At 48.6% G+C, this 21,594-nt stretch overlaps 1 pseudogene; it reads right to left on the reverse strand.

Annotated features, from left to right (window-relative positions):
• Positions 1-21,594, reverse strand: part of LOC115138792 (AT-rich interactive domain-containing protein 1B-like) — a 229,549-nt pseudogene that overhangs the window by 56,814 nt on the left and 151,141 nt on the right.

Genomic DNA, 21,594 nt, shown 5'->3' on the forward strand with positions numbered 1-21,594 from the left:
TTCTCAATTCATGGAAAAGGCTCTCAGCTCAGCTTCCCTCCACCATTCAAATTGACATTTGAAGTGATCCTCACAGGGATTCACTATTATCACTGAAAGCCATTTCATTACAATCTAAACCTGAGAGCGAAGCCACAGAAAAGGTCTCCAATCTGCCTCGAATGGTAAAGGTCGCTGGCGCTGCAGCCAATCAGAAGAGATAGAGGCCTTAAATATCCTGGATCAGCTTTAAATGGATCGGCTGCGCTTGGCTCATGCACGCACACACACACACACACACACACACACACACACACACACACACACACACACACACACACACACACACACACACACACACACACACACACACACACACACACACACACACACACACACACACACACACACACACACACACACACAGATCCACTACACTGAGAGGCTATACAGCTCTATAGTCCAGGTCTTTACTAAGTAGGGTTGTTAAAAGCAGGCCAGAGATGGCAAGAGTATTTGTCGTCCTCCATATCGGCCTATTCTGCTGAGAGAGCGAGAGAGCATGTGATGAGGCTGAGAGAGAGGGAGGGAGGAAGAGAGAGCGAGAGGGGAGGCCTGAAAGTGCTTAGACTGCGAGCATGGGTTTAAGGGGGACATTATTCTAATGTTTTGCTTCCATTATCGTAATGGATTCTGAAAAACACTGTGTAAATTGTTTGGAAAAGGGATGGAGAGAGGAACATTGTGCAGACAGTTGCTAAAGGAAAATAACGCATTCAAGGATCCCCCCCAGCCAGGCAGGCAGGCAGGCAGGCAGGCAGGCAGGCAGGCAGGCAAATAGAGTAGAGCTTAGCTGGACAACAACAACTGGCAGCAACGGGAGAGAGGGAGTGAAAAAGTACATTCAACAGTATTCATGGAAATGAGAGCGGCTCTTAGGAGCAGCCACTTGGACCATGGGATTGACTCATATATTCTAAAAAGCAATACAGTATGTTAACCACTGTGCTTCCAGGGTCACGTGAAGCCAGAGCCGAGCATTACATTTATGTTTATTTTATGTAACAGCTTCTCTCTCTCTCTCTCTCTCTCTCTCTCTCTCTCTCTCTCTCTCGAATGTTAACTGGTCCTTGGTGAGCTGTAGAGGAGCATAATACTCCATGTTAATGCTAGTCATCCTACCTCCTTTACACAAACCAACAGGGACAATGTTGTTTTACACGGGGCTAGTTCTATAGTTGTAATCACTATCATTGAGTGTCATTTGCCTCATTCAAGTGATTACCTTTTCCCCTGAACTCAATACATTATTGGCCGTTGTAGAATGTTTAGAGGAAGCCTCAGTCAGGGACCATTCATTGTATGTAATTCACAGTATGTAGTCAGCCTCTGTTATCATGGCAATAACTAGCCTTGCATATGAGAATCAACTCAGCAAGTCAGAAGTGGATACACTTAAAAAAAACTCCCTAACTCCCAGAACATAAGGTTTAGTGATTTCCAGACAGTAACAGTTAAGGTTTAACCAATAATGGTTCCCATGACCTGAGCTGACCTCTCATCCAGTAATACATCACCTCTCCACCAGCCCCTCCCTGGGAACCCGCTGGTGAGGTGTTAGTTCTGTACCCACTGAGCCATCGGTCTATTATACATCATTCACTGGATCAGAACATGGATCGCGGTAACATCGTTACGTTTGACCCCCTCTAAGGTGTGTGTGTGTGTGTGTATGTGTCTGTGTACACCTTCCAGTACACAATCCCAACCCCTGTACCTGCTAACAGCCCAGCTATAGAACACCCTGTACCTCTGGCCATGATGTCACGTCCTGCCTTTGTCTGCCAGTTCCCAGAGAGTGTTGGGGAACAATGCCAGTGTCACTGAGAGGGAGGCTAATGCCTTCTCACTACCATAGCCAGGGTTGTAAGAGGCTTAACTCTCTGTCCTCAGACCCCCCCGCTCCTGCTCCACTCAGCCCAGATCCACAGCTCTACTCAACACACAGGTGGGCACTAACCTAGAGCTAATCTGCAATTACCGCACACACAATACACTAGAACACACACACATGCAAGCAAGCACACACACACACACAAACACACACATATGCATGTACACACACACACACACACACACACACACTTTGTGGTCAGACTTACCCCTCTCCTGAGGCATGGGGGACTGCGTCAAGGGGGAGTGAGGGACATCCGACGTGTTGACGGGGATCTGGGGGGCCATCTGGGACCCTGTAAAGAAACACAGGAGGACAGAATGCAGTGAGACACATGTTATCAGCACAAAAAGAGAGGGGACATGTTTTAGGGTAACACCACTCCGTAAACTGACGGAAAGCATAGGCCGAGCTGCTGTACTGTATCATCTGTGACAGTTACCTTCATTTTAATCTAACAACAACGAAACGCTTTGGCTGAAATGGATTCCTCATCCTTTCCCAAAGCCCAAGGTGAGATGAGTCAAAAACAAATAATTGTTCTCAAAACATCCGTTTTTGCCCTGAAATGACATATTCTACTATAGAAGGACACACAGGTAAAGGATTCGGTCTCTGTCTAATTCTATTCTCCTCTATCCACATTTCATCCTCCTCCGAGGTTATTCAATTAAAACGGCTTTGTCCCGGGTTTATAAAAAGACCATAGACAGGCCCACATAACATAGCAAAGGAGCATGTATGCCTATGAAAATGTCTCTTAGTACAGTGCAACATAGAACCAGTCATCACTGTGTGGATCTCGTATGGAAGCAGTGTAATTAGGGCAATCCTAATATAAACAAAGCCATCAAGGTGTATTGATCCCTGATGCTCCTCTTGTGCATTAGAAACCCATTACAGACCAGTGGGGCTGATTAGGGGAACGGAAAGATGGACGTTTGTGGATTGATTTAACCCAGAGGAAGGTAAAACAGGTACACCTCCCTCACCTCCCTCTGCTACTATAGGCTTGAACCAATGGAGAAAAAAGGAAATCATTCACGACAACAACATTTTGTTCCAAAATATGGGGAATGTGTGGCTAATGCTCTCCTTTTCCTAGCCACCGTGCTTCTCCTTTTCTTAGCCACCGTGCTTCTCCATTTCCTAGCCACCGTGCTTCTCCTTTTCCTAGCCACCGTGCTTCTCCTTTTCCTAGCCACGTGCTTCTCCTTTTCCTAGCCACCGTGCTTCTCCTTTTCCTAGCCACCGTGCTTCTCCTTTTCTTAGCCACCGTGCTTCTCCTTTTCCTAGCCACCGTGCTTCTCCTTTTCCTAGCCACCGTGCTTCTCCTTTTCCTAGCCACGTGCTTCTCCTTTTCCTAGCCATCGTGCTTCTCCTTTTCCTTCTCCTTTTCCTAGCCACCGTGCTTCTCCTTTTCCTAGCCACCGTGCTTCTCCTTTTCCTAGCCACCGTGCTTCTCCTTTTCCTAGCCACCGTGCTTCTCCTTTTCCTAGCCACCGTGCTTCTCCTTTTCCTAGCCACCGTGCTTCTCCTTTTCCTAGCCATCGTGCTTCTCCTTTTCCTAGCCACCGTGCTTCTCCTTTTCCTAGCCACCGTGCTTCTCCTTTTCCTAGCCACCGTGCTTCTACACCTGCATTGCTTGCTGTTTGGGGTTGTAGGCTGGGTTTCTGTACAGCACATTGAGATATCAGCTGATGTACGAAGGGCTTTAGAAATACATTTGATTTGATTTGGACTTTAAACAGAACCAGAAAATGAACATCAAATTAAAGTATATTTACACTGAACAAAATTATAAACACAACATGCAACAACTTATTTCAAAGATGTTACTAAGGTACAGCTCATATAAGGAAATCAGTCCATTGAAAGACATTCATAAGGCTCTAATCTATGGATTTCACATGACTGGGAATATATTTTTTTAAAGGTAGGAGCGTGGATCAGAAAACTAGTCAGTATGTGGTGTGACCTCCATTTGTTTAATGCAGCGCAACACATCTCCTTCGCATAGAGTTGATCAGGCTGTTGATTGTGGCCTGTGGAATGTTGTCCCACTCCTCTTCGTTGGCTGTGCGAAGTTGCTGGATATTGGCGGGAACTGTAACACACTGTCGAACATGTTGATCCACAGCATCCCAAACCTGCTCAATGAGTGACATATCTGGTGAGTATACAGGCCATGGAAGATTGTAGGAATTGTGTACAGATCCTTGAGACATGGAGAGGAATGGCACGACAATGGACCTCAGGATCTCTTCACGGTATCTCTGTGCATTCTAATTGCCATCAATAAAATGCAATTGTGTCCATTGTCCGTAGCTTATGCCTGCCCATACCATAATCCCACCGCCACCATGGGGCACTCTGTTCACAACATTGACATCAGCAAACCGCTCGCCCACACAATGCCATACACGTGGTCTGCGGTTGTGAGGCCGGTTAGATGTACTGCCAAATTCTCATGTTGGATGTGGCTTATGATAGAGAAATTAACATTTCATTCTCTGGCAACCGCTCTGGTGGTCATTCCTGCAGTCAGCATGCCAATTACATGCTCCCTCAACTTCTGTTGCATTGTGTTGTGTGACAAAACTGCACACTTTTAGTGGCCTTTTATTGTCCACAGCGCAAGGTGCACCTGTGTAATGATCACGCTGTTTAATCAGCTTCTTGATATGCCACACCTTTCAGGTGGATGGATTCTCTTGGCAAAGAAGAAATGTTCACCAACAACCGATGTAAACAAATATGTGCACAGAATATGAGAGAAATAAGCTTTTTGTGTGTATGGAACATTTCTGTGACCTGGACAAATAGCACCAGCACTTTACATTTACATTTTTATATTTGAATATAAAATGTGTTTGTATTTTTGTTCAGTGTACATGACGCCCTATGTGGAGCCCACACTGTTCTCTGTGCTGTACGTGTGAAGAGAGAGAGAGGGCGATACGCAGAGCACAGATGAGATGGTCACTGTGTACAGTGGTAAATACATGACTGGAGGTGGCACACACTCCACGTAAGGTGGCACACACTCCACGTAAACAAACCCAATTAAGTCAACGTAATTACTTTGCATAAACAACATTTCCATCCACCCGCCTGCCCACACATACACACATTAACACTTACATACACAGAGATACAGAACCCCCCCCCCCCCCACACACACACACACACACACACACACACCACCACAAGTTGCTCCAGCAGCAACTCTTGGCAGAGAGAATGTTCTATTAGCGAGTGTGTCACCCTGTTCCGGGGAGGGGAAACATCAATGCAGCACTAACACTACAATAACAAAAGGACATCACTCTCTTCAGCCTCCACCACACCAGTGGCTGGGAGCCTCAGAACACACACCAGCCAGCCAGAGGAAGACGTGGGGTAAACTAAGAGGAGGGGCATGAAGAGTCATGTCCCCGGTCCTCAGAGGGCTAGGGAATATGGGGAAAAGCAGGGTGGACAGGCTCAGCCCTTGTGTGGCTAACCACAATCAGCACATATTTTCGGAGGGTTTTTTGGATTTTTGGTTGTCGCATCGGGGGCACATTAGAGACGTTTACAGACCCAGTGACCCGTGACAACACCCCCTCTGCAAGGTCACCTTTACCCTCGTGCCCATCTCCTCTCTCAGCTAGGCAGGCGTGCTGCAGTTGGTGAGGGGGCTACAATGGGCTACAGTTGTCACATCATGTTTGAGCGGGTGGGAGGGTGGTGTGTGTATCTGTGCGATGGCAGTGGGGGTGAGGGCATGCATAGTGAGTAGCACCCTCTATCATCCACTGCACTCTCTTCATCCCTATGTAGATACAGAGAGACAGAGAGAGAGAGAGAGAGAGAGAGAGAGGAGAGACAATAGCCTATGGAGGGGAGGAAAAAGACAAGAGGTGAGAGGAAAGAGGGAGGAGGAGGGGAGAGTACAGTAGGGAGATAAGTAGAAGATCTGAGGAAAAGGATAGGAAGTAGAAGAGGGCAAGACGAATGGAATTCAGTACCAGAAATCACTTCCTCTCCTCTCCTCTCCTCTCCTCTCCTCTCCTCTCCTCTCCTCTCCTCTCCTCTCTCTCCTCCTCTCCTCTCCTCTCCTCTCCTCCCCTCCCCTCCCCTCCCCCTCCTCTCTCCCTCCCTCCTTCCCTCTCTCTCCTCTCCTCTCCTCTCCTCCACCTTCATTTTTAATGAGCTCCATTGAATAATCATTTGAGAATAAAACAAACAGACAGTCCAGAAGGCCTGGCAGCACGTGTAAGACCGAGTCTGATTAATAATTCAACGATCAGGAGGCTTTTCTCCTCAGCCTCCTGCCTCAGCGCTGCCTCCGTTGCAGAGAGAAGCAGGTTTAAATGTCAGCAGGCTTTACCTTAATCCCCCAACCCTCTGCCTCTCCAACACAGCATCTTTATTACCAATGACTGGCAACATTAGGGTGTTTGTTCACATGTCTGCTTGTGCTAACCGAAAGTGACTATAGCATGTGGAGGGTAGCTTGAAAGACGTGACTGTTGGAGGCTTTTTTTCCACAACAGGAGTGATTCTGTATTGTTACTGGCACAAGGAAAGGGAATGTGTTGGGGGGGCATCCACAGGTGCTCCAGAACACAATTAAAAGTTCTGTCAATCAGGCGGAGCACAATGGCTGGCTTGCTTTCCTTCTCCCTCTCCTTCTCCCCTTCTCTCTCAAACAGCATCAGGAGTAATTTACACCTCACTATCACTCTCACCTAGGACCTAGCTGTTACTCACAGGTCAGGAGCATCCACTGGAACACACACGTATACACACGCACATGTACACGCACGCACATGTACACGCACAGTGTCAATTTAAAGCATAACGAAGTTTGTGGATGAACTAAGAGTATATGGGCACAGTATGCTGCATTATCTCACTACAGAAGTTAGAGAGGAAGTAACTGCGTGTTTGAAAACCCACCACTACTTGCGAAGAGGAAGGAGAATAAGATATCTACAAATGAGAGCCAAGTGTCTTTGAAGTGGTTCAGGAGTAAAATAAAAAATTATTGTAATTTCCATTTTGAAAATGTTTAACAAGAACAACTTTTCCCACGATAGAAAGTGAAAGGCCAAAAGCAATGGAGTTCATGCATTTTTAGATAATGCTACCACTAAAACCCAATAAACTTTCAAATATTCCTCGGCAAGGATTGTTAGGGCAACGCAAGTCCCTTTGAAGAGAGGTTTCTTCTTTGAAGCTTTTTTTTGAAGAGTTTGAAACGTAAATGCCACTGAACTGAGTTCAAAGACACACACGGGTACTTGTGGCCATATTCCTCTCTGTTTCTCAGGGTTACCAATATTAAGCCTCTGAGTGCGTGGTGCATCCCATGCAGATTCACCGTCAGCTCAGACCCACTGAGTACTGTATTTGATGATGAAAGGGAGGTGCGCACAAACACACACACAGTTGGATGAACAGAAGCCGTTCTGAGTAAGTTCATTAATAGCACTGAGTGCTATTGGACTGACAGGAGAATGAGGGAGAAGGGCTTGTTCAGTAGCCCCCCAGGTTGGTAGAATACACACTGCAGGCACACACACACACACACACACACACACACACACACACACACACACACACACACACACACACACACACACACACACACACACACACACACACACACACACACAGGCAAGGTAATGCTAGTGTGTCTTTGGGGTCTGTAAGCCGTAAACAGCGGGTGGCAATAATTGTGGTTTAGGTCTCAATGAGCATAAGTCAATGATTTTCCAACCTGGGGCTACCGTCAAATGTGAGTTACCGCTCCCTGTAGGAGGCGGGGGAAAGTGCTGGGGCGGGAAAACGCTCTCCCATGGACCCCATTACTAAGCTAGCGCTGAGCTGGGCTGGGGGAGGTACGGCAAGGAGGAGGAAAAGTGCAGCTTAAGGTAAAAGCGAGACAGAGAGAGAGAGGGGGGGGGGGGGGGGGGGCAGCGCCAGAACAGCCAGCCAGTGTACCATGCTGCCTGCTGCAGGAAAAGAATTGTGCACACTGCTCCAGGTTCCACTCAGCCAGCCAGCCCAACGCAGAACGGGATTTCTCTAAAAGGCCGATACAGCAAGCTAGCATTTTGATTCTCCTTTTAACAGGCAGGCTATCCTAGAGCAGTTTCACTTTGTACTGTACCAACCATCAGGAGGCCAAGCTCCAGACCAGAGGGGTGTGGAGAAATGGAGAGAGAGAGGAAAGGAGGGAGGGAGAAAGAATAAGGCATAGGACAGGAAGAGGGGGACTCAGTGGGAAGTATGCTCCAGTGCTGTTCTGGCTCAGGAGGGGACAGAGGGACGGCCAGAGGCAGTGTTCCACACACACAGCCACTGAGGGACTGGCCATTGGAACTACCACTGGATGTACATTCACTAATGCTGCGCCACACCCCAACTAAAACGAAGGGATCTGGGCTAACTTTCACATCTAATAGCCGTAGCATATGTCTAGAGCAATGTTTTGCGTCTGCATTTTTTGGTTTGTTCCTTGTACTGTATCACAATAGGACTACGCCTCGGCTATGAGTGATTAAGCCAACATAGATGCTCAGTTGCATCTCCCATTGGTTCAATGATTTGTTTTTGATCTTTCCAGACCTCACAGAACCCAGTCTATCAGCTGTGTTTGCTGCAACATCTTAATTACCATAGATACACCCCCTACCCTAAGTCTACATGCGTTATGATTAAAGCTAATGTGGCTGGCTAGTGGAGCACTGGAGGAAGACTGAGAGGAGGAGAAAGGGGCAGTGTGTGTGTGTGTGTGTGTGGGGGGGGGTACCCACGACTGACCTGACAAGTCTGTACCCTTCCTCCTCCCTCACCCTCCATCCGAAGATGCTCTCTCTCACGCCGTGACTCGCCCTGACCTTTCGGAAGCTCCTCTAGCCCTGGAAGCACTTGAAGCGGGCACAGATAAACAGCTTACTCTCCAAAGCAAGCGCTCGTCAGAAAGCTTCAATCACATCTTTAGAAGAAAATGAGGCAGTGGAGGAGGGCTGGGGAGAGGACGAGGGCTGGGGAGAGGACGAGGGCTGGGCTGGGGAGAGGACGAGGGCTGGGGAGAGGAGGAGGGCTGGGGAGAGGATGGCTGGGGAGAGGAGTAGGGCTGGGGAGATGACGAGGGCTGGGGAGAGGAGGAGGGCTGGGGAGAGGACGAGGGCTGGGGAGAGGACGAGGGCTGGGGAGGGACTGGGCTGGGGAGAGGGCGAAGGCTGGGGAGAGGACGAGGGCTGGGGAGAGGACGAGGGCTGGGGAGATGACGAGGACTGGGGAGAGGAGTAGGGCTGGGGAGATGACGAGGACTGGGGAGAGGAGGAGGGCTGGGGAGAGGAGTAGGGCTGGGGAGAGGAGGAGGGCTGGGGAGAGGAGTAGGGCTGGGGAGAGGAGTAGGGCTGCAGAGAGGAGGAGGGCTGGGGAGATGACGAGGACTGGGGAGAGGAGGAGGGCTGGGGAGAGGAGGAGGGCTGGGGAGATGACAAGGACTGGGGAGAGGATGAGGGCTGGGGAGAGGATGCAGGGCTGGGGAGAGGAGTAGGGCTGGGGAGATGGGGACTGGGGAGAGGAGGAGGGCTGGGGAGATGACGAGGACTGGGGAGAGGAGGAGGGCTGGGGAGAGGAGGAGGGCTGGGGAGAGGAGTAGGGGCTGGGGAGAGGAGTAGGGCTGGGGAGATGACGAGGACTGGGGAGAGGAGGAGGGCTGGGGAGAGGAGGAGGGCTGGGGAGATGACGAGGACTGGGGAGAGGAGGAGGGCTGGGGAGAGGAGTAGGGCTGGGGAGAGGAGGAGGGCTGGGGAGAGGAGGAGGGCTGCAGAGAGGAGGAGGGGCTGCAGAGAGGAGGAGGGCTGGGGAGATGACGAGGACTGGGGAGAGGAGGAGGGCTGGGGAGAGGAGGAGGGCTGGGGAGATGACGAGGACTGGGGAGAGGAGATGGGCTGGGGAGAGGAGTAGGGCTGGGGAGAGGAGTAGGGCTGCAGAGAGGAGGAGGGCTGCAGAGAGGAGGAGGGCTGGGGAGATGACGAGGACTGGGGAGAGGAGGAGGGCTGGGGAGAGGAGGAGGGCTGGGGAGATGACGAGGACTGGGGAGAGGAGGAGGGCTGGGGAGAGGACGAGGGCTGGGGAGAGGAGGGCTAGGGAGAGGAGTAGGGCTGGGGAGAGGAGGAGGGCTGGGGAGATGACGAGGACTGGGGAGAGGAGGAGGGCTGGGGAGAGGAGGAGGGCTGGGGAGATGACGAGGACTGGGGAGAGGAGGAGGGCTGGGGAGAGGAGTAGGGCTGGGGAGAGGAGGAGGGCTGGGGAGAGGAGTAGGGCTGGGGAGAGGAGTAGGGCTGGAGAGAGGAGCAGGGCTGGGGAGAGGAGGGCTGCGGAGAGGAGGAGGGCTGGGTGGGGGGGCTGGGGGGGGAGAGGGATTGAGTGGGGCTGTGGCTATGCTAGATGGACCTTGATGGACCTTGGAGGAGAATAAGAGAAAGGCGTTTGATTTTCTAAGGCGGGCAGCTCAAGCAGTGGCAGTGTTGGGTCATCAGGGAGTGAGGATGTCGTCTGAGTCCATTAGTAGTAATACAACAGTGAGTGGATCTTCTGCAGCTTTCATATACAACCACACACTTACTAAGGTGGCAGAAAGCCTAGTGGTTTGAGCTTTGGGCCGGTAATCAAAAGGTCGCAGGTTTGAATCACCGAGCCCACAAGGTGAAAGAATCTGTCGGTGTGTCCTTGAACAAGGCACTTAACCAGCATGTGCTCCAGGGGCGACGTACTACTATGGCTGACCCTGTATCTGGCGTATGTGACAAAAACACCATCACACACACACAAATATCCCTAAAAGAATGTCACTCTCCTACTACAGATGAAGTTTGTTAATTTGAGCTAGTTTGCGAAAGCAGGAAAATAGTGGACATTTTGTAGGGGTTGATACATTTTTCGTAAGGGAAAATCAAGTCTAAATTTCAAAGTGGAAATTACAAACTTACGATGCCTTTTTCAAATCTAAGTTAAAGATTTCCTGCATTGCACAGTACAGTCTTAGAGGTCAAAGGGCAGTTTCATCAGTTGGTCCCTGAGGCCCGTACACACACAGGGTTACATCACCATGGTGATCAGAGAGACAACAAGGAGAAAGGCTGTGTCGCCCTAAGACTGTCTGTCAATGGGGTGGACACACTGTCTGTCAACACCCCTGAACAACAGAACATACAAGCATCAAAGTGAACAGAATCATAGAGAGAGGGGGTGAGGGATCACTAGTTTACATCCCTACTGCGATGTTGGACTAGAGACTGTGAGAGAGAGAGAGAGAGAGAGAGAGAGGCTTTGATAACCAGCAGTGGACAGAGATGCAGAGATATTGTTCAGTGACGAGACGCTGGGTGTCTCGCAAAGCCCCAAAGTCTCTCCTTCTCCTCATCCTTCACAGCGTACTGAGTGCGCTCAGAGCGACTGATGGATTTCCTCAACGCGCATCCCATTCCGCCTGGCATACAGATGAGAGTAATGCCGTTTGCGTCCCCCGAAGCCGAAAAATGCGGGGTGCTCCGAATTGGTTTAGAGACATTGGTGCTGAGCAATGTGATTTCTGCTATGACTGTCACAAATCTAGCGCAACAGGAAAATCAATTTGCTGTGTGTGCCTCCTCCTGGCTCGAGGAGAATCCAAATGCCAGGAAACCCAAGATCATTTTACAGTCTATTCTATTTTGCTTCACGGAGACTGAGAAACTGCAGGGGGGGAGAGAGAGAGAGAGAGAGAGAGAGAGAGAGAGAGAGAGAGAGAGGAAATGAAAAGCGGGACGCCAGGGGAACCAGAGGCTTTCTACGACTCCAAGATCAATATGTCCTTCTGTAGGCGTGATTGTCTCTAAGGCGGCGTACACACCATTCTCTGTCTGTACTGTCTATCACTGAGATGATAGTGTGTGTGTCCGTGCAAAATTAATGTGCAGCGTCTGTGTGCTTGCATATTGCCTGTGTAAGTGTGTTTGTGGGAGCATGTGCATTTATCTGGTGTGCGCTGCATGTGCACTGTCAGTCAGTGTGTGTGTTAATGAGTGTGTGTGAAGGTGTATATAGTGTGTGTGACAGACAGATGAAAGGCTGACACTGTGAAATTGCTCTCCTCTCTGACCATTGTCAGGGGTGACAAGTGTCCCGTGAGCGCTCGGCCGTGTGACATGTGCATTGTCCCGGTAAGCGAGGCAGACCTGACAGCCGCCGTCTGAGGGCGATAAACCACAGCCCCGGTCACATCACGGTCAAAGCGCAGTGGCGTGCAGTAGAGCAGACCTGACCAGTGACAATTCCACAGACTGGACCATGCTACTCTGCGCCTCCAGGTCACTGTTATGGAAGAGTGACCCTTGAACTCGAGGGCTAGGGACAGCCAGTCAGCCACATTCTGCACAGAGGCAGATGTCTTTTATTGGTATGTTTAGAAAGGAGGCAGGTTGCAGGTAAGATAAATCACACAACTAGGACCTGCTAGGAAGGAGAAAGTCATCAATTCTTCATATCACAACAACATTCGTACTCAGTGTTTCTCCCTCGCATACACAGTATTATGCCTGGTGCTGGTATTTCTCATTAGAAGTGATAGTATAAACCACAAGGGGTTGGTGAGACCTTAATTGGGGAGAACAGGCTTGTGGTAATGACTGGAGCGGAATCAGTGGTGTAAGACACATGGTTTCCAGGTGTTTGATAGCATTCCATTTGCTCCGTTCCGGCCATTATTATGAGCTACAATAGGTAAACCCTAGCAGCTGTTAGCAGACTAAGATCCTGTCTCTATGAGGATGTGTTTTCGCATGATGGGAGAATATTTATTGATACTATATTAATCACACCTGTCCCTCCGATGAGATCCACCCCCCGTCTCGCCATCTCACTCCGGATTTCTCAGCATTTCCTGCCGTCCGCCTCGGGAGCGGCTGTCCTGCTTTTTCATTAGTGTCAATCACTCCTGCACAAGCTCAGTCCGCCCGGAACAACCCGCCTGCCTCAGGAGCTCAAGCATTTGTCCCGCCTCGTCAGCGTGATTGACAGGCCTGAGAGCCGCAGACGTGCCGGTCAGGCCTCAATCAGGAAGAGCAGCGGAGGCTGTGGTTAGACGAGGAGGGGTGGGGAGGGCAGGCAGACAGGGTCACGTCCACATCTCATAGCCTTGTGTCACTCTGGCCTGTCCAAGGCATGTCCAACACACTCCCAGTCTTTACCTCACTGTTTATCTAAACTAAAGCTCTGCTATTCCTCTAGGGGGACACAGCCATCTGCTATTGTCTTATTTTGGAGGCCTGTTTTGAAAGGAAGAACACAGAGGCCAACAGCAACCATCTGTATCTGTGCATCTAAAATGTTTTTCAAAATGAAGATAAATGACAAATGATTTCCAATAGAAAGGGGACCAAGGAAACTAGATTGATCAGCTAAATGGGTCAGCTTGAAATGGCCACTTCTAAAGAACATCATTATTCTGATCAATTTCCTGCAGGGTGTCATCATACCTGAACAGGATATTTGAACAGACGGTATGATGTTCAGGGATGCTTTTTGTGAAATGATTTGCCTTAGTAACCCTGTAGGCTTACCTTGTGCTGTGGTTGGGCCGCTAACTGGGGAGATTGGGCCAGAGCCGGAGCGTGATTGGTTGGAGCCCACGGGGGAGCCAACAGGAGAGGGCGATGGGCCGCTGCCTCGGCCAGACAGGTGGGGTGATGCGTGGGGTGAGAAGGGTGACTGGGACGGGTTACTCTGCTCCCCCTGGCTACTGGTGGAGCCTGTAGCACTGACGGCTGAACTGTGACCAGCGTCTGTCCCTGTAGGGAGGTCGTCTATGGCACCAGACAGGTCCTGGAACAGAGGAGATGGTAGGTGAGTACAATGACGAGCAAATCTGATTCAATGCTGTGATGTATTTTGTCCAAACCCTGTCTATGATATACACTGCGTGTACAAAACATTAAAGACACCTGCTTCTTTCCATGACACAGACTGACCAGGTGAAAGCTATGACCCATTCTTGATGTCACCTGTTAAATCCACTTCAATCAGTGTAGATGAAGGGGAGACAGGTTAAAGGAGGATTTTTGAGGCAATTGAGACATGGATTGTGTATGTGTGCCATTCAGAGGGAGACAAAAGATTTAAGTGCCTTTGAACGGGGTACGGTAGTAGGTGCCAGGTGCACCGGTTTGTTGCCAAGTTGGGCCAGCATCCCCGTGGAACGCTTGTAGAGCCCATGCCCCGACGAGGCTGTTCTGATGGCAGGGGTGAAACTCAATATTAGGAAGGTGTTCCTGATGTTTGGTATACTCTGTGTATTTGAACAAGCACGACATTGTGAAAAAGAGCAGTAGTGCCTTGATGGTGTAGGTCAGACAGTCTGTTCTATGTGATGTGTATGATGGGCCAGTATTCAGGGGGAGTTCATGTTACACACATCCCCTGTGGGGAGAGAAAGAAGAGGGAGGGAGGGAGGGTACTGACTGGCTGAGGGTATTCCCCCATCTGAATCTTTTCCAGGGAATCCCCTATTAATGCTGACAAACTGCGGAACTATAGTCTGATAAAAGAGGAGGGTGAAGGGAGAGAGAGTGGGAGGGAGGTAGATGGTGTGTGTGTGTGTGTGTCCCATGACCTTTTACCTAGACTTACTACAGCCACCTCTCACGTGTCTCCTAAAATGGCCAAGTGAAAATACTGTTTTAATGGTAACAGCTGAAGATGAACCAAACTACTGTGGTCCTTTTCACAAGTATGGTATGTATTTTGTGATCAATTGTTTACTAAAGCAGAACATGGTGATTGAAGGATTTGTTTACTAAAGCAGAACATGGTGATTGAAGAATTGTTTACTAAAGCAGAACATGGTGATTGAAGGATTTGTTTACTAAAGCAGAACATGGTGATTGAAGGATTTGTTTACTAAAGCAGAACATGGTGATTGAAGGATTTGTTTACTAAAGCAGAACATGGTGATTGAAGAATTGTTTACGAAAGCAGAACATGGTGATTGAAGAATTGTTTACTAAAGCAGAACATGGTGATTGAAGAATTGTTTACTAAAGCAGAACATGGTGATTGAAGGATTTGTTTACTAAAGCATTATGGCATATTGTCAGTATGTATAACATTGCTTCTAAAATGAGCACCATTAAGCAGATTTCCTGGTGACAAACAGGCCTCTCTCTCTCTCTCTCTCTCTCTCTCTCTCTCTCTTTCTCTTTCTCTCTCTTTATCTTTCTCTCTCTTTCTCTTTCTCTCTCTTTCTCTTTCTCTTCTGTGGAGGCAGTCACAGGTCACCACAGATGTGTGCCATTTGACACAGTGGGGTCCTGCAAACAGGGAAACCATGGCGACAGCTTTCCAAACAGGTGAATCCAGTGTAACATCCAACATATTGTTAACCTAGGAGCCAATTAAAAACGGGGAAAGCACTGTGAATAATTACATTACCTGCCAGTCGCCAGTTCTCCAATAATCGTTGGGCAGAAAAGCATATAATTAATTTGGACGATTTGAGGACAGACCGGTTTGGATTAGACTCATGGTTGACCACATCTAAACAGTGTTCTGACTGAGAGAGCCCATAAGACCAGCTTCTTCCACAGATGAACAGTGAAGAAGCCCCAGATGCTGCTTCCTCCTCCACACTCTCCACAGTGATATTTACAGCAGCGAACAGCCAGCCCAGCCAGCACCCGTCCAAATACCCAACAAGCTAGCTGGGGCCCATTCCAAAGTGGCCCAAATCCAATTGATTGCCTCTCTGCTACAAATTGCTCTGTGCATTGAGTCTCCAAATAGCTGTCAACTACTCCCAGTTGGCATCTTGTATCACTTAATGTGCTTCTGAAGCATGTAATTGTCATAATAAGAAAATATTGAGGTGATAATAACCACTTATTTTGAGATGGCCAGACCCCCACGTAATGACCTCCTATCTAGATGTTTCACACTACGTTAGAGAGGCAGTATTTTGTGACCCTTCACCTCTGGGATGTTGGCATCTCTCTCTCCCTCTCTGAGGCTGTCAGCCTGTCAGACTCAGACAGGCAGGGGCACTGAGGGGACAGCCGAGCCAACACACACAGTACAAACACGCACATACAACCAGACTAACATGCTTTGACTGAGTGGGAGAAATCCCCCTGTCATTCAGTAAGCAGTGGGTCTTGGTGGATGTCCCCCCTGATTGGGCAGAGATGGGTATTAGTGATTGCTGCTGGGAAGGGAAGGAACAGGCAGATTGGGCCAGCCGGGCAAGCCAGGTTTCTCTGGTCACACTGTCTAGACAGGGAGGAGTCAGGTAACACACCAGAGCTTCCTGTCTGTGGACCAGAGGAAGAGAGAGAGAGAGCCCTGACCCTCAAACTTCCTCACACACAATACTGCAAGGCACACATTCAAACTGCTTTCTCAAGCCTAAAGCAGGGTGAACCAGCATGCATGACTGTATTGGGCAGGGGAGGCTTTCTCACAAGCACTAACAAAAGTGGTAGGGTAGTGCTGGGACTGGTAGTAGGGCAGAGGATGGGACTGTAGTTGCTGCTAGGGCGAGGTCAGAGACTGCAGCTAGCTGGGACCGGAGCTGAGTGCTGGGGCCATGCAGGGCTGGTGTTGTCAACTCTGGTTAGAGGCTCTTGGGGCAGTGCTGTCCAGCGTGTCACCTTGCTGTTGGACACACCAGCCACCCCCTGCCACCCCCAGTGTCCCCCTGCCACCCTCCTGCCAACACCCTGCCACCAGGCCAGACAGGCTTGCTGACTCAGCCCAGTCACAGAGCCATAGCAGTGGGGAAGACAGGGAGGGTGTGGGATGGTGGAGGGTTTGTGTGTGGATGGGGAGGGTTCTCTCTCACTCTTTCCAGTTGGTGAGACACCCTCACACAGGGCGTGAGAAGGATCAATGCTGATATTCAAAGTGCCTGCAGTGACATAAGAGGGGAAACTCTAATGGAGGGGAAAAGTTGCATTTAAAATGCAAAGATCCCAATGTTAATTACCCATGATGTTGCTATCAAAGCCTCAACCACTGTACCCACTGGTATTTAAAACTGATTTAGTGGACTCGTACAGTACAGAAGGCTTATTCCTCTCTTTCTCTGAGTAAATAGAATGATGACAGCTGTAATTCGGGTTAATGGCTGTCTGTTGTGAGCCCACTGGGGACTCTCTCTCTCTCTCACACATGGACCCACAGTCGTTACTGCCTTCGGACTGCTGCGCTGCTGCTGCCTCTTTCTACTAAGGGAAATGGAAATGCTATTACACGTCAAATGTTTTTTCATCCCCAAACCCTGAGTTGAAATGCCATGCAAATTATCTTCTGAACAGTTGTGTGTCAGGGAGGGAGTGGAGGGTAATGGGATGCCCCATGTAGAGAGCTCACTGTAATACCCTTCTCAAGGTGCTATTAAATACCACATACAGAGACGGAGAGAGACTAACGAAATGATAACACTCCCAGCTACACAGTACAGGTCTGGCATAGGCTCAGACAGGCTAGGGAGAGAGATGTGTACACATGTGTTTGCATGGGATGGAAACAAGCTGAGAAAGTGAGAGAGAGCGATGATAATGGTGATGATGCTGATGGTTGTGGTGATGATGGTGATGATGATGATGGTGATTGTGGTGGTGGTTGTGGTGATGACTATGATGATGGTGGTGGTGGTTGTGGTGATGATGATGTTGGTGGTTGTGGTGCTGATGATGGTGGTGGTGGATGCGGTGATGGTGATGATGATGGTGGTGGATGTGGTGGTGGATGTGGTGGTGATGATGGTGATGATGATGGTGGTGGATGTGATGATGATGATGGATGATGATGGTGATGATGATGATGGTTGTGGTGATGATGATGGTGGTGGATGTGGTGGTGATGATGATGACGATGGTGATGATGGTGGTGGTGGTTGTGGTGATGATGATGGTGGTGGATGTGGTGATAATGATGATGCTGATGGTGGTAGTTGTGGTGATGCTGGTGATGGTGATGATGCTGATGATGGTGGTTGTGGTGATGATGGTGATGATACTGGTGATTGTGGTGGAAATGATGATGATTCATTTCAATGATCTAAGGGGTCTTGCCTGGTATGCCACAGGCTCCAAACCACCTGGGCATGCTGCTGATTGACAGAATTCTTTGCTCAGACAACTCTCTGATCATTATGGGCCAGACAACAGTCATTTCACTGTCCTCACTCCTCAATGTCTCAGCGCCTGTTGTCTATTGTGTCGTGGCCTTGAGGTTGGCATTGATGGGAAGTCATAATCTACCACACATCTCCATAGCTGGCTGGGTGTCATGAAGACCCAAGCCCAAGCCCTCTTCTGTCATAATGGAACATCTCAGAAACGTGTTTGTACAATAACACCAGCGATTAAACCAAGTCCAAGAGCAGAACTCTGAATTCACTAGTATTCTGGTCATGAACTCCTATCCCTGTCTATATCTCCAGATCAGGCAACATATTAGGAACTAGGATCTGAGGGACAAGGCTGTGTCTCACAGACGGTAGTTTTGCCAACCACATCAGGACTATTGGAGCCAATCTGAGGGACATTACTATGTTTCAAATCCCATTTATTTTATGTTCAAGCAAGTGTTTTTTCTCTTTGTTGTCTCAAACAAAAGCCGAGAGAGAACAATCTTGTCGGGGCCTCTAAAGTTGCAGCAGAGACACAGTGTGAGAAAGCAATATGTGCTTTTTTATTCAACTACATTGGCTGCACAAAGCACAGACACATGATAATACTGCCACTACTACTACTACCATTATAACAAAAACAACTGTCTAGATCAGTGGTTCCCAAACTTCTTATAGTCCTGTACCCCTTCAAACATTCAACCTCCAGCTGCGTACCCCCTCTAGTAGCAGGGTCAGCGCACTCTCAAATTTAGTTTTTTGCCATCATTGTAAGCCTGCCACACACACACTATACGATATATTTATTAAACATAATAATGAGTGTGAGTTTTTGTTGAGTTGCATTGGAGAGAGTCTCTTAAATTATTTTCCACACTCAGTCTGTGCCTGTATTTAGTTTTCATGCTAGCGAGGGCCGAGAATCCACTCTCACATAGGTACGTGGTTGCAAATGTGTCTTAACAGCGCGATTTGCCAAGGCAAGAAACTCTGAGCGCAGCCCTATCCAGAAATCTGGCAGTTGCTTCTGATTAAATAACATTTTCACAGAACTGCTTTCACAGAACCGCTTTCGATGAGGCTCTCTTGTTCAGATATCGGTAAGTGGACTGGAGGCAGGGCATGAAAGGGATAACGAATCCAGTTGATTGTGTTGTTCGTTTCGGGAAAGTACCTGCGTAATTGCGCACCAAACTCACTCAGGTGCTTCGCTATATCACATTTGACATTGTCTGTAAGCTTGAGTTCATTTGCACACAATCATACAATGATGGAAAGACCTGCATGTTGTCCTTGTTAACTTCTTATTCATAGCCTCAATTTTGTCCCTCACATTGAATATAGTTGCGGAGAGTTCCTGTAATCCTAGATTCAGATCATTCAGGCGAGAAAAAATATAATTCAGATAGGCCAGTCGTGTGAGAAACTCGTCATCATGCAAATGGTGAGACGCGTGGAAATGGTCAGTAAAGAAAACTTTAAGCTTGTCTCTCAATTTTAAGAAACGTGTCAATACTTTGCCCCTTGATAACCAGTGCTCTTCTGTCTGTTGTAAAAGTGTTACATGGTCACTGCCCATATCATTGCATAATGCAGAAAACACACAAGAGTTCAGAGGCCTTGCTTTAACAAAGTCAACCATTTTCACTGTAGTGTCCAAAACGTATTTCAAGCTGTCAGGCATTCCCTTGGCAGCAAGAGCCTCTCGGTGGATGCTTCAGTGTCCCCAAGTGGCGTCGGGAGCAACTGCTTGCACGTGCATTTCCACTCCACTATGTCTCCCTGTCATGGCTTTTGCGCCATCAGCACAGATACCAACACATACTATCACAAAGCTGTCCAGTACTTTAAAAATATCCTCTCATGTTGTCCTGGTTTGAAGTGGTTTGCAGAAGAGGATGTCTTCCTTAATTGACCCCCCATAAATGTAACAGACATATACCAGGAGCTGTGCCAGACCTGCCACGTCTGACTCATCCAGCTGTAACGCATATAATTCACTGGCTTGAATGCGAAGCAGTAATTGTTTCAAAACATCTCCTGCCATGTCACTGATGCGTCGTGAAACAGTGTTGTTTGATGAAGACATTGTCTGTCTAGTTTTTTTGGCCTTTTCCCCAGCATTATCCCAGCCATATCTGCTGCAGCAGCAATAATTGAGTCCTCCACAATAGTATGGGGCTTGCCTTTCCTAGCCACTCACATTTTTATTTGGCGTACCCCTGATGGCATTGTGCGTACCCCAGTTTGGGAATACCCGGTCTAGATGTTCAACACCAACAACACACAGGCAAAAAACACATGTCCTCTTTAGATACTAGTAGATCATGTAATGAGGTTTCTATCCCAAGTTCTCTCACTTCTGAATACATACATCTAAAGACATCCCCCTATAAGCCAATGTCTCCTTGTTGTACTGTCCATACGCATGCCCTGAGCAAATCTACCATCCTCAGGCTTATACGGCTGCCAGACAGCCTGGTCTGAGTTTCCAGTTAGGTGTGTGTGAGAGCACTAATGCTAAAACTAGCCCATTAGTGTTATTTGTGGTTGGACCAATAGGCAGCTTGCAGAGTGATAACTATCCCTCTCTAAGCCTCAGTATTGTGGAGATATGAAGAGTCTGTTTGGAGGACCCGTTTGAAGCCCTATTACCGGTAAGCCTGCAAAGAGGCCCAAATCTGGTGGCGCTTGTCTCCAAACCAATGGATTAGTGTTGCGTTTCACTATGATTCCCCCTGATAATACGTCAGAGTCCGATAGAGCCGGGCCGAGCAGGACGAGTGCTTAACGCACACCGGCCCTATTCACTTAACACACTGCTTCACTGTCTCTCTGAATGATGACTTACAATAAAGTACCCCTCCACAGCTCAACCTTTAATTCGCCGGATAAATGTTTGTACCCTACTGTATATCGAGGTCGAGGCTGCCACCACACAAACCCCCCTGCAGTCTTATCGCGGCTGGGTCATTTGTATACCGCCAAACCCTTTTCATTTAAATGTACCCGTCTTCCATTTAGAAGCGGGCGGCTTCATTATTGTCTGAGCTGTTGAAATGTTTTATTTTATTAACCACAAAGGTTCTTAACTGGTTTAATGCACAAGCAGACTACTCTCACTCCCCTCCACCCCTTCACCCCACCCCTACGCACCTATTTGTTTTACACTCATTGCATCTACTGATGCTTTTATGTATGGTATTCAGCTCTGCTCAACCCCCTCCTCTCACTCCAGAGAGGGAGAAAGAACTGAAAGAGAAAGGGGGAACATCAAATAAAGAAATAATTAAAACAGCCAAATTCCTCATTTCTAATTCAACTGCTCATTCAGCTTAACCTCTCTCTCCTCAGCAATTAAAGCACCCGCCACATCCTTCACGCCGTGCCGCTGCCTCCCAGCCCGCCCGCCCGCCGCACATAGCAGCCACACGGCTAAATAATGCAGTGCATCCTGCACCGCAGAGCCTTTATCATCCCAAATGAC

The sequence above is a fragment of the Oncorhynchus nerka genome, linkage group LG12, assembly GCF_034236695.1.
Source record: "Oncorhynchus nerka isolate Pitt River linkage group LG12, Oner_Uvic_2.0, whole genome shotgun sequence".
Taxonomy (NCBI): Eukaryota; Metazoa; Chordata; class Actinopteri; order Salmoniformes; family Salmonidae; genus Oncorhynchus; species Oncorhynchus nerka.